Consider the following 12,949-nt stretch of genomic DNA (forward strand, 5'->3'; position numbering starts at 1 on the left):
GGCTGAGTAATATTCCATTGTATATATGTGCCACATCTTCTTTATCCATTCATCTGTTGATGGACACTTAGGTTGCTTCCATGTCCTGGCTATTGTAAATAGAAGTGAGAGAGTGGCATGGACATATATACACTACCAAACGTAGGGTGGATAGCTAGTGGGAAGCAGCCGCATAGCAGAGGGAGATCAGCTCCGTGCTTTGCGACCACCTAGAGGGGTGGGATAGGGAGGGTGGGAGGGAGGGAGGCGCAAGAGGGAAGAGATATGGGGACATACGTATATATATAACTGATTCACTTTGTTGTAAAGCAGAAACTAACACACCATTGTAAAGCAATTATACTCCAATAAAAATATTTTTTAAAAAAAGATACTTAAAAGTCACATCCTGCAAATATTCTTGCCATTCTGATTTAATAGTCAGAGCAGGCTAAGAATTTGCTACACTAAGACCATGCATGTGTCCCCAGACCTAGTTCTTTCCCTAGGTCTGGTTTTATAAATGCTGGTGATAAATCAAGTCTGATTTATATAATGCATCTTATGTGGGAAATGTCCGTGACTCTAGGTATCTGATCAACCTCGAGAAATTATAGCACAACTAGTGTAATAACTTTTGAAGATAACTATTGCTAATTTGGTGATTACCAGTTGCCATTAAATGAATTGTTAAAAAAAAAAAAAGTATGTTAAACCACCCCAATTAGGAAGTCGAGGGCCCCCATTCTCTGAGGCATTTCTGCTGAATGGCAAAGGAAGATTTTGGCAAGTTCTTTAAAATAAATAAATAAATAAAAGGAAGGGGGGAGAAAAGCTAAACTCACCACCTATTGTTTCTCTATCCACAGGATCATATTGTTTTTATTGCCAGTATTGAGAAATTCATGGAAGATAAGTCAGCAGGAAGTAAAAATTTACGGAGAAGGGTGTGTGTGTTTGCTGCTTCCACACATTAATGGCATGATTTTTTTTATGCAAAAAGAAAAAAACGGAAAAGAAAACCACCCACATTTTAATTTAGCATGAGCCAATTTACAGAGCATGAAAATTCACTTTCATTCCCAGGATTGGCACGTGTGCAATTAGCAATGCAGTGTATATACGAGAAGCCATGCTGTTAACAGTTTATCTCAAGTAATTTGGTGTCATTTACAAAAGGAAGAAATTCCTGCCGCCAGAAGAGACAGAAGGAGATGGAATGATCAAATCATGGAGAAACACTAAAATTACTAAATCCACAACAGCTCGCCTTATTTTTCTTGGACCCAAACTGTCAGGGTATAAACACTATTTGTTTCTTTTTTAAAACATCTATAGTTTTGCTGTAAATAATAACACTGTATAAATTCTAACAGAAAAATGAAATAAATGTCAATAAGGCACTGCCTCTTAGAACACAAAGAGAATATTGCAGATGCATTTAACATAACGGGGGTCTCAAGTGACTTCACCCCAAAAGGAGGAGGAGGGGTGATGGGTAGGAGTATCTTCACCGATTCTTGTATATTAGCAATTATAATGTTTGTATACGCAAAACTGCTAGCTTGATTTTAAAAAAACAAATCTTTAAAATCTGCTGCAAATTTAAATAATTCCCCAAATGAGGAATTCTGTAGTTCTGTGAAAAAAATTTTTCTTCAGAATACTAATATTTTGATGCATGTGTATCACCTTATTTTGATTAAATCTTTTCCAATTTTGCAAACACTACAGTATACTGCAACACAGAAGATTTTATCTGTAAACACAAAGCCCTTCATCTAATATTTGTTGCTATTGCCAATTTTTCAATGAAATGACCTAAAAATGAAAAAAAATAAATAACCTATACGGTAGTTGCTTTAGGGGGAGGGGGGTGCTGGTAGTGCTTAAAAGGGTAATGCTTGCCGCTTTAGAGGTGGATGGTGCTCATAAGAGGCCCCTGTCAGGGGTATTTTCAGTGGACTGCACAGAAATTCTTAGCTAGTAGAATGGCAGCACGCTGTAAACTTATTCCTGTATCGTGTACTGGCTGTAAGATGTAGACACCTTTCAGTAAGCCAATCATTTGTAACCATTCTAGCCATGTCATATTAGGTTAATAAGGCTGCTGTGTTTAAAGGGCATTTTTATTTGGGTTTTGGTGAAATTCTTTAATTTGTTGATTATATTCATATAAAATCAGCATTTATTGACACATAGCTCTAATGACATATGTATGAGAAACCATACACTGGATGACCTAGTCGATTATTTAAGCATAAAATAAATTGTGTTAAACTCTTCACCTATCTGTGCTCTACAGTGTCCTTGTGTTCTCTGGCAAAAAGGTAATTGTCTTAACTCCTTGTCACTTGGCCTCAGCTGTCCTCCTCACCAGCCCGTTTCGTGCCTCTGCCTCTGTGGTCACTAAAGAGATAGTCCCCAACATTCAGCCCTGCCCTGCCGACTCCCAACTTAACACAAATTCTGTGCATTTCATTGAGAAGCCAAAAATTACAGATTGACTGACAAGTGATCTTTGCCCACAGCTGGTATGAGCTGCCTCCCAAAACGTGGAGAATTGGGGCTGTAACAGCTGGCACGTACAGAAGTTGTAAAATAGCACTTCCAGGAACCATTCAGACAGCAGTTGTCTGTAGCCCATAAAGCAACCGTTTTTAAATTGACATTCACTGTCTGTGCTTGTAAGCTGGGAGATTTCACATAATAACCCAAATTTCTAACTTCTCTTGAAAAGCAAGATTTAGCAACCACAAGTCTCACTGCCAGAAGGCAACAACCTGCTGGGCCACACTGCCCCTGCCTGTTCCAGCCAGGCCTGGGGTCTCCAGGCACCACAGTCCCATCCCCACTTCTCACACTGTGAGAGCCCTGAGTGGCCTGTAGGTGCTGGAGTCTGTGATCAGACAGTACATGATAAACTCAACAAGGCGGAGACTGTGTCTGTTTTAATTTTTATTCCAGCCCAGAGCCTGGCATATAGTAATGGTGGTAGGGGCAACCGTCCTCCCCATTGCTGCAACCGGAATGCCCGCAGTATGCCAGACTAGTCTAAGTGTGTTGTGTTTATTAACTCAGTCTTCCTAACAACTTTATGAAGTAGATACTGTCTTGGACAGTAACAGTCCCTGTATAAATATTCAATGGGTGCTTAGAGCCATTCAGCAATGTCACAGATTTTCTGTCATTTAGGATTATTGCCAAACGGGACAAGTTGTTCCCAGTCAGGTTTCAGTATCAATGCAGAACACATGTATAGGGAACCTACTGTGCATGAAGAATGGGGCTAGACTGCATTTGCACGGCATCCCCAATAAAAAGATATTCATTTGGCACCCTTAGCCCTGCATCAAAATCATCTTATGATGAGCAAACCAAGACCCCAGGAAGGTTTTTTAAAATCCAGGTCTCCTAACTTCCCATCTAAGTGTTACGAATTTCTGACTCACAGTCCTTGACAGAAAGGTATTTACCCTGAACTAGAAATTCAGTGAAGTGCACTTGTTTGGGTATTAAATGGTTGTTATGTTTATATACCTGAAAATTTGACTTCAGGGACACGTGATGGGCTAAACTTCAGGCCAAGCAAAAGTTCATAAATTTTCTCAAAAAGAGAAGTATCCAAAGTAGGATAATCAAGATTTTGTTTGCATATACGTAGGTATATGTATACATTTATATATGTATGCATGGATTGAATGCGGGCATGCGTTATATACAGTCTTCAGCCTGCTAGCTTATAAAAATGTATTTTAGCTTTCCTTGATTTACATTGCTATTAAAAAAAATGAACTGTGATTGACAGATTCCTGATATCTGCTGTGTTTTTCAATTTTATAATCCTGCCAAATTCCTGAGTTTCTTACATTTAAATGTATTATCATTATTGTATTGCCAAGTTATGGCAATATATTGTGCAGGGTTATTTCACCATTTCTAAGAGGGATCTACTTCACTGAACACATAAGCAGCCAGCCTTCTATTAATAAATTCTGCCTTGGCATCCTGATGTTCCACCATGTTCATTTTGGTGCCACCCTGGGGTCCCATCAAGACATGTTTTTTTCCAGGGCAAATAAACAAACGGAAGAAGTTGTGTGCTTGCCTTTATTATTATGAGCATCAAGTCACATCTGGCTGTATGACAGGGATATGTGAGAAGCCCAGAAATAGAAATCACAGGAATGATAACATCCTGTGAGTTTCTGAAGAAACCAGTGATCTAAATGCTAACTTCCTATCTGGGTGACTCTGGATGTTCTTGATGTGTTAAAGAGGCCCTGGCGTATTAAGAGGTGTGTGATTTCCTGGTCCTATGACACTGTTTCTCTTTCACGAATTAATGATCAAACAGTCCATAAGTAAACATGTCCAACACGGGGATTCGAGGCCGACTTTACAAGAGTTCTTTCAATAACAGAGACAAAAGGTTACCCAGCTAACCAGGCACAAATACAAAACCAATCAATAAATAACAGTGGACTCCCATGAGCGCTCTTAATAACAGGCCCAATAGCTTTCACTTTTTTCAACAGAATTAAATGCAGACAGTTCAACACAGGAGCAAAAAGAAATGTGCCATTATATCTGCTACACTCAATGACTGACAGCTATGAATAATAATGACAACTAGGTGAACCTGCAGTGAAGAAATTTTATTCCTTATCCCTTGGTGCTTCCTGTGTTAAGGAATAAACACCCTGAGGGCTGCATCTCCAACAGGACATCCTGAGACGCCTCACCGATTCCAAAGGAGCTCCCCAGCACGCAGAGATGAATACCCTCAGGGGGTTCGAAAGGAGTGAGGAGCCACTGGGCCACAGGAGGTGCCCCAGAAGCAAGAACTATTAGGACTTTTTCTCCAGGACCACCTTAGAACATGTTGTTGACATCCAGAAAAACAGGTGATCTCCTGGCCCAATTTCCCCCGCCATCCTCAACTGCCACTTTTCTCCTGACATCTAACTCAAGCAAGGGCGTAATTCTGAGAGCTGGGAAGCAATGATGATTTGCCAGCTTTTCAAAACAGTTCCAGCATGTGAGCACACCAGCAGGCCCTCACACCACACTGCACAGCACTCTGAAGGGAGGGACTTCGTTTTGTTCTCTGCTGTATCCACAAAACCTAGAATACCGCCCGACACCTCATACACAGGTACTCAAAAAACATGCATTGAATACATGAATGAATCAATCGACGAATGTCAAAGGGCAAAAGGAACAGTAAATGGGAAATGTTACTGCGGGCACCATCTTGTGCACTACTTTCTTCGCAGGTTCAAGCAAGCTGTGAATCAAAAGAAAACACTGTTGTTGATTCTAATGACTTAACTCACCAAGGACTGACTTGTGTCACCATCCTCCACTAGCCCTTTCCAGGCGCACAATCCCCTTGCTAGCCACAAAGTCTTAAATAACTGGGTTTGCCTCATAAGCGAACAGCACATCCGTCTCACTGCTGAATTAGGCATCTCTGCCACGGCCATGGGCTTTTTAGTCCACATCCTCATCACTGACGGGCCACTGAGAAACCAGGCGAGAGATTGGAGAACCCATCAGGAACCCTCGTCTCTATGAAAAAAGTCAGCTGAGCCTCCTCTCTTTCAGACATAATATCCAAAATTTTTAAAAAGTCTGACCACCTCGGGGCTTCCCTGGTGGCGCAGTGGTTGAGAGTCTGCTTGCCAATGCAGGGGACACGGGTTCGTGCCCCTGTCCGGGAGGATCTCACATGCCGCGGAGCGGCTGGGCCCGTGAGCCATGGCCACTGAGCCTGCGCGTCCGGAGCCTGTGCTCCACAACGGGAGAGGCCACAACAGTGAGAGGTCCGCGTATCACAAAAAAATAAAAATAAAAAATAAAAAATAAAAATAAAATTAAAAAAAAAAAGTCTGACCACCTCAAGAGTTCCACCTCAGCACTGCTAAGTGTTAGGGCCCGTAAAGGACCAGAGGTCCAGAAATGACACCCTAGAAGCCCTTGGACCAAATCCAGCCTGTAGCAACGTTTTGTTTGGACCACAAAGAGTTTGAAAAAAAAACAACCTTTTTTAAAATTCAGGAGATTGTAGATGAAAAGTGGATTTCAGCTTCTTTTTAAAATCTGACAAAGTGACAATGCTGTTCCTGAAACACCTCAGGACAACAACCAGGTAGGGCAGAACCACACCTGCCTCCTTTGGACAAGCTGTGTTTTACTGTTCACCACCGTCCCTCCTTACCCTGGAGCTTCTAAAACCCAATCGACTTTATTCATTTCTATCCCCAGTCTCTGATCTAATGGGAGGAAGGAGAAGAAGGCAAACTGACGAGAGCCTGTTTAAATTCTTCCTTCTTCACGGCAAGCCAAACATCTACCTCGTTTTCATCCTGTCTCTCTCAGGGCCATTAAGAAGATGGAATAAAAGAGTGAGTGACTGAGAAGAGGAAGATGAAGCTTGTGGTTCTCCAAATGCATCCATCCGTCTCGTTCGACAACGTGCAGTCACTGCCCGCCGCTTTTCAGGTGCTCGCCTGGGGACAGGATACATCCATTTTCTGCCCACTGCCTTCAAAATGAGGAAGGCGTGAAATCTAAATCTAGGGCTCCTCAGGAAAGGAAGCCCTGCAATGACGTGTGGAAACAAAACTCCTAGCAGCCCGTCCTCAGCAGTGCATGCCGGAGAACAGGGCAGGCCGTGACGGATGGAGAGGAACGGCCCACGCCGCTCAGCGAAGCCCCTGCGCACACCTGCTCTTCACAATTAAGTGAGACTCAAGCCTGACAAAAGCATCAGTTTCAGTAGAAAGCTTTAAAACATTTCAAAGGTATTTTTAAAACTCTACAAGAGAATGCAAGCCATCTTGCTTCCAAAGACTCTAAATTTAGGTGAAAACAGTTGAAACTTTCAACTCATGTTCGGTGTTCTTCACCTTCCCTACGTCAAGTCCCCCCTAATTCTGACGGCCTCACCAAGCCTCCCCTGCTGGTGCCAACCTACCCTGGTAGCTCAGGTGAACTAAATGAGTACCCCATGAGTAACCAGCACTCAGGTCTACATCCTTGATGGTTCCTCTGGACCTCTTGCACTTCCAAGGACAAGGACTGTGTTTCCCACAGTCCCAAGAGCAAAGCTGGACGCATAGAGGGTATAATCAATACTCAGCTTCACAGGCCTCATCACTTCTTGTTCTTTATGGCTGTCTTGCCAGACCCCAGCGCTGCTGCAATACGCACTGGTGCTCAGTCTGGGCATACATCCCACCCTCTGGAAGTCAACGCCTGAGTGCGATAAAGAGCGGCGCTAGAGCTGCCTCACAGCCTGGCTCACTAACACTGCCATGGCGGTTGGTGTGCCTTGCCAGGGGAGCTGAAAGCAAGTAAATAACAAGTATCTAAGGAAAAGCCTGTGAAACCGTCACCCGTTCAAGGCCATGTAGGTAGTGTATTTTTCTTCATGCTCCCTTTCCCTGTCCTTCAACACCAGAGTTGCTCCACAGAGGGACTGCTCCCTGGCCCGCGGTGAAGATGAACCCCAGCCGACCCACAATGGGCATGCGGCGTGAGCCAGAAATAAACCTTTCGAGTCAGCCACTGAGATTCTGCAGTCATTCGTTAGTAGAGCATAACCCACAATTCATATTCAAGTCAGGCAGAAGACACAAAGGGGGGGCAGGTACTGGATAAGCCCGTTCCCCTTCTAAGAGTCTGCCTTGTGGGAATACAAGCCCAGCTGTCAAGTTTTTTAAACGTTGGCAGTTCATTTGATTATTTTACCCAGTAATGTTGTGTGGATCAAACAAAACATGCCTGTGGGCCACTAGTGTTCAACCTCAGCCACTGGCTCTTGGCATCTGCAGAATGAACACATGCCTGGATTATACTATACACACCTATTGAGATGTGATTTTGAATTACACAGTCTGAAGGTGGTGTGCATAAGCAAATGTCTCAATTCCCGAGTCAGCTGATGGGTGACTTATCCCCTCCACCTCACTGCAGCGTGGTTGTTCTCTAAGTACCATTTCAAATGCTGAAACTATCATTAAGTGTCTGAAGAAGTCACTTGACCTTTTTACCTGCATTTTATTGGATTTTAGGGAAGAGTTCACCTGCACTTGTCCACCTGGGCCTGACGTGGCTCTGCCCACCTCTATAACCAAACCCTCCCATCCTGCCCTTCTCTCTCACTACACTCCAAACCAGTGATAAAGTATAGTCCAAGGACTGGTCTTAGTCTGAGGATTTTTTTTTTTTTTTTCGGTACGCGGGCCTCTCACTGTTGTGGCCTCTCCCTTTGCAGAGCACAGGCTCCGGATGCGCAGGCTCAGCGGCCATGGCTCACGGGCCCAGCCGCTCCGCGGCACGTGGGATCTTCCCGGACCGGGGCACGAACCCGTGTCCCCTGTATCGGCAGGCGGACTCTCAACCACTGCGCCACCAGGGAAGCCCTGAGGAATTTTTTGTTGCCTGTTGCAATGAGATAAAAAACCTGATCTAAGGACTTCCATGGTGGCACAGGGGTTAAGAATCTGCCTGCCAATGCTGGGGGCACGGGTTCGATCCCTGGTCCGGGAAGATCCCACATGCTGTGGAGCACCTAAGCCCGTGCACCACAACTACTGAGCCTGCGCTCTAGAGCCTGCGAGCCACAACTACTGAGCCTGTGTGCCACAACTACTGAAGCCCACGTGCCTAGAGCCTGTGCTCCATAACAAGAGAAGCCACCGCAATGAGAAGCCCGAGCACCGCAATGAAGAATAGCCCCCGCTCAACGCAACTAGAGAAAGCCTGTGTGCAGCAACAAAGACCCAACGCAGCCAAAAATAAATAAATTTTATAAAAAAAGAAAAAATAACCTGATCCAGATTTTAAAGCAACTATGTTACTAAGCATGTTCTTTATTTTCAGTTAACTTTTTTTTTTAATATAGTAAGTCTTTCTTGAGAAGGTAAGGGTGCACAGACTTACAATCTGGTGCAAGTTCCTTATCCTGTTGCAGACGGTTCCTTATCTTGTGCAGAACTCCACATAGCACAGTTGTAGCCATACAACTTCCTTTCTGTTCCTCAAATAATACCAATTTCCTCCTCATCTCATTCCTATTTGTACTTACCCTCTGCCAGGGGAACTCTCATCTCAATCTCCAAATGTCCCCTCCTCAGGCCTTCCCTGCACACCCTCTCCAAAGCAGCCTGACACCCACCGCCCAGAATTCTCTGCCACACCACTTTACTTATTTCCTTCACAGCATTTATCACTGGAATCATCCTTTTTGTTTATTTGTACACTCCTTTACTATCCTCCTTATTCACTGCTATATCCAAAGCCTCTAGCACAGGCCAGGTACTAGTTGGCACTCCACATTTGTTGCACAAATGAATGAGGGGAGGAGGAAAGCACAGACAAGTATGGCTTAGGCCACATATCTGTGAATGCCAAGGAAAAACAGCACCATCTTCAGTGACTCACTGTCAACTGTCAAAAAGATTTCATTTTCCCAGGAGGGCTGCTGAGCTTCCACCCCCGGTGCAGACTTGCTGAGAAGAGCTTTAGAATTCAACTCCCCCTCCACAGCCTCTTGCGAGAGCTTTGTTACCAACCGTCAGGTATCATTGTGGTGTTTTTCCATCTTGCACAGAGGCCACATGATGGGAAGGTTTTTAAAATCATCTAGTATGTGTCAGCAGAGCTTCAAATGAGTCTTTGAATCACCCAAAGGCAGCGCAGCCCCTGCTAAACTGGTGCTTAAAAAATGAGCCATCTTTCTGGCTGAAACAAAAATCTTGCTGCTGGACTAGTAACAGAACAGAGAGACTAAGTGGCTACATTGTATAATGGCTGCAACTCTTCCTACCCTGAAGGGGCCAACCTGCAGCTGGACTCTAAATTCTCCTTGGGCTTCACAAGAGTCAAAAAATCAGATGCTACGGGGCCTGGTGCAAGGCATTAAAGAGTAGTAGGGACTGTGGAAAACCTGAGTGCATGTGCCTCAACTAAAACCACAGTGGTTAGCTAGCTCTAACAAAATATTATAATGCAAGAATGCAAGCCCAGAAATTGTCAGCTTTTCTGATTTTTCAAGAGACACTGGAAATCTGTAAGAAGGGATGAAGGTGGGGTATGGATGTAGATGAGTATGGATACACATCAAATTCAACTCAAATGCTATTTATTTAGTTCATACTATGTCCAAGTCACTGTCCTAGGCATGTACATATGTCCTAGACACAGCTGTTTATCAAAAGTAAAAAGGAATAAGAGCTGAGACTCATGGACTCGAAAAGATTTAATCTTATCAAAAAACCAAGACATGCTCTTAAATAAATAGAACATAAGACAATATGGGGAGTGCTGTGTATTAAATAAGTCTGTGTATAAAGCACAAAACAGTCCTGACACATAGTAAATCCTACGTGTGTTGGCTACCATTGTTGACTGTATTACAATCATGATCTCAGGATTCCTCCTGACACAGTGAACTGGAGAAGGCCTAGATGAGAGTCTTGCACATATTAGGTACTTAACAAACACTAGCTGAATGAATGAATACTTGGTGAAAGAGCAGCATTTGAGTTGGGACTTAAGAAATAAGAAGGATTTTAACATTGTGAAGAAAGGAGGCCTAGGCAAAAAGAACAAAGAAGCTAGAAGGCTAAAGGCATCCAGAAACATGAACAAACTTTGTTCTGGTCAGAACTTCAGGAGAAAGAACAGGAGGCAAGGATGGAAAGAGCAACTCACTATGGACAGCCTTGAATGCTACTCAAGACACCAAGTGGATCACAGTAGACACTTGAACTCCACGTAAAGCCTGCTCTGCACAGCCTTCTAGATTGCATAAATGACTACTCAGCCAAAAGTGAAACTAGTTTTCAAAAGCAGGCCCAAATTTTAGGTATTTAAAACAGAGAACAGAGTTTCATGTGCATACATGCTTTTATGTAGTTTACATCATGCTGTACTAGTTATATGACCTTGGGCATTACACTTAACCTTTATATTTCTTCATCTGGGAAGCGGAGGTGATCGTTTTATCAACCACAAATGGTGGAAATGAGATCACCCACATAAAGCACTTCAAACAGTCTCTGGCACAAAGTAAAATGCTCCATAAATGTTACCTACTTGTCATGATTTGTGGTGCTGTATTATATATGGAGAGGTAAAACAGAAGAAAATGCCTTACTTGGGCCTCTCTGGTTTGTGAGCAGTAGTGTTGCTATGAGACCTGTGACACAATCTTTTATGCTCTAGGATGCTACCCGCTGCTACAGAGGCCAGGGGACGTCCACTCAGGGACTTGTAATCCAGCCCTGCCCCACTGCCTACCAAGGCCTCAGGGCTCCAGCAGTCCCCTCGCTCCCACACTTGCCCCTGGACAAATGGGCCTGCATGCCCAGCTCAGACACCAAAAGGGAGCATCCTCCTAGAAACACCCCCTCTGTCCCCACCACGCAGCCCCACCCCTCTCTAAAGTTAGTCACACTAACTCCTTCTCTAAAGAAGGAAGGTCCCCTCTTGACACAAGAGTCTCCAGTCTCATTCTTGTTTCTCCAAATCCACTTCCTCTGCACCACAAGAAAAGAGAAGTGTTTTTCTGCTGTTGTTCACAAAGGCGTAAAACGTGTGGGTATCTGGGGTGAGGAGTGAAGGAGGACTCATGGGACACTTGTAACCAGACACGATTTTTTATGAGTTGGACCCACAATTACACCAAAAGATTAAAAGGAAAAGATTTTGATTCTTGGATGATTTAACTACCTCTTGATCATCCAAAATAGTACTGAAGTTCACAGCTTACCAAGTCATAATGAGAGTGAACGCCCTGCAAAAATCAAATCAGATATTCAAATGGAGAGCTGCCTCTATTGTGTACAGGCTGGGCAGGGGTCCACAATGGAAGCACGATGACTTCCAGGTATGAGAGACAATGCCACACGAAGGATCCAGGATCACGGGCCCAAAGTCAGGGCCACAGTCGGGACTGGAGATGCACATTCTCATGAGGACACTGGGAGGCTTTTGAAAGCAATAACCTAGAGGCCAAGCTGAGTTTGGCAACCAAGCAGTTGGCATAGAAGGTGAGTCAGGAAACCGGATTCAGGATTGTTGTCTAATGGCTTCCCTGTTGCCTGAGCCTATTTCTGTTACACCACCTTCAAATGTGGCAGCTTTCCATCCAGCAGCAACTTAGAGGCACCACACGCTTCAGACACAAGTCCCCTGCAAAGTACAAAGTACCTCAGCAACACAGGTTGTTTTTAATGGTATTGCTAGGGAACACTGAAAGGTGGCTGCTTCATCAGAAATCATTCAGAGCCTATTTGCTTTTCACAAGTGTCTGTTCTATTATCTTAGCCCAGGGAGGAGGCATTCTTAATTTCAAGGCATTGTTGCTTTTATTTCTTTGCTACTGTGTAGCTAACAGGAACAAGAAAGCACTAGGCTCTAAAGACTTATTTTCTCCTGATTTCTCTAGCTTTCCAGGTATTGTAAATTTTCCTTGTTTTTTTTTTGTCTGTTTAAAAGCAGCAGAGTGATAAAATGTAACTACTAGTTAAAGGGAGCTTATCCTTTTGTCATAAAATTCTCCTGCACAGCAAAGGAAACCATCAACAAAATGAAAAGATGACCTAAGGAAAAGAGTCATGTATCACAATGTTCATTGCAGCTCTGTTTACAATAGCCAGGACATGGAAGCAACCTAAGTGTCCATCGACAGATGAATGGATAAAGAAGATGTGGCACATATATACAATGGAATATTACTCAGCCATAAAAAGAAATGAAATTGAGTTATTTATAGTGAGGTAGAGGGACCTGGAGTCTGTCATACAGAGTGAAGTAAGTCAGAAAGAGAAAAACAAATACCATATGCTAACACATATATATGTAATCTAAAAAAAAAAAAAAAATGGTCATGAAGAACCTAGGATCAGGATGGGAATAAAGACGCAGACCACCTAGAGAATGGACTTGAGGACAT

At 43.5% G+C, this 12,949-nt stretch overlaps 1 protein-coding gene, 1 long non-coding RNA gene and 1 other non-coding gene across 52 annotated transcripts in view; 2 read left to right on the forward strand and 1 right to left on the reverse strand.

Moving 5' to 3' along the window:
* Nucleotides 1-2,270, forward strand: part of ANK3 (ankyrin 3) — a 518,594-nt gene extending 516,324 nt beyond the window's left edge. For all 49 annotated transcript variants that reach the window (XM_067025566.1, XM_067025563.1, XM_067025562.1 and 46 more), the window contains one exon: nt 849-2,270. The gene's annotated coding sequence lies outside the window, so the exon portion shown is untranslated. The remainder of the gene's footprint in view (nt 1-848) is intronic.
* Nucleotides 1-12,949, reverse strand: part of LOC136793557 (uncharacterized) — a 116,684-nt gene that overhangs the window by 27,025 nt on the left and 76,710 nt on the right. The gene's annotated exons all lie outside the window — the stretch shown is intronic.
* On the forward strand, nt 389-517 carry LOC131751688 (small nucleolar RNA SNORA72). The gene has a single exon (XR_009334257.1). It is a non-coding gene; the product is annotated as a small nucleolar RNA SNORA72 (small nucleolar RNA).

Source organism: Kogia breviceps, chromosome 2, assembly GCF_026419965.1.
Source record: "Kogia breviceps isolate mKogBre1 chromosome 2, mKogBre1 haplotype 1, whole genome shotgun sequence".
Taxonomy (NCBI): Eukaryota; Metazoa; Chordata; class Mammalia; order Artiodactyla; family Physeteridae; genus Kogia; species Kogia breviceps.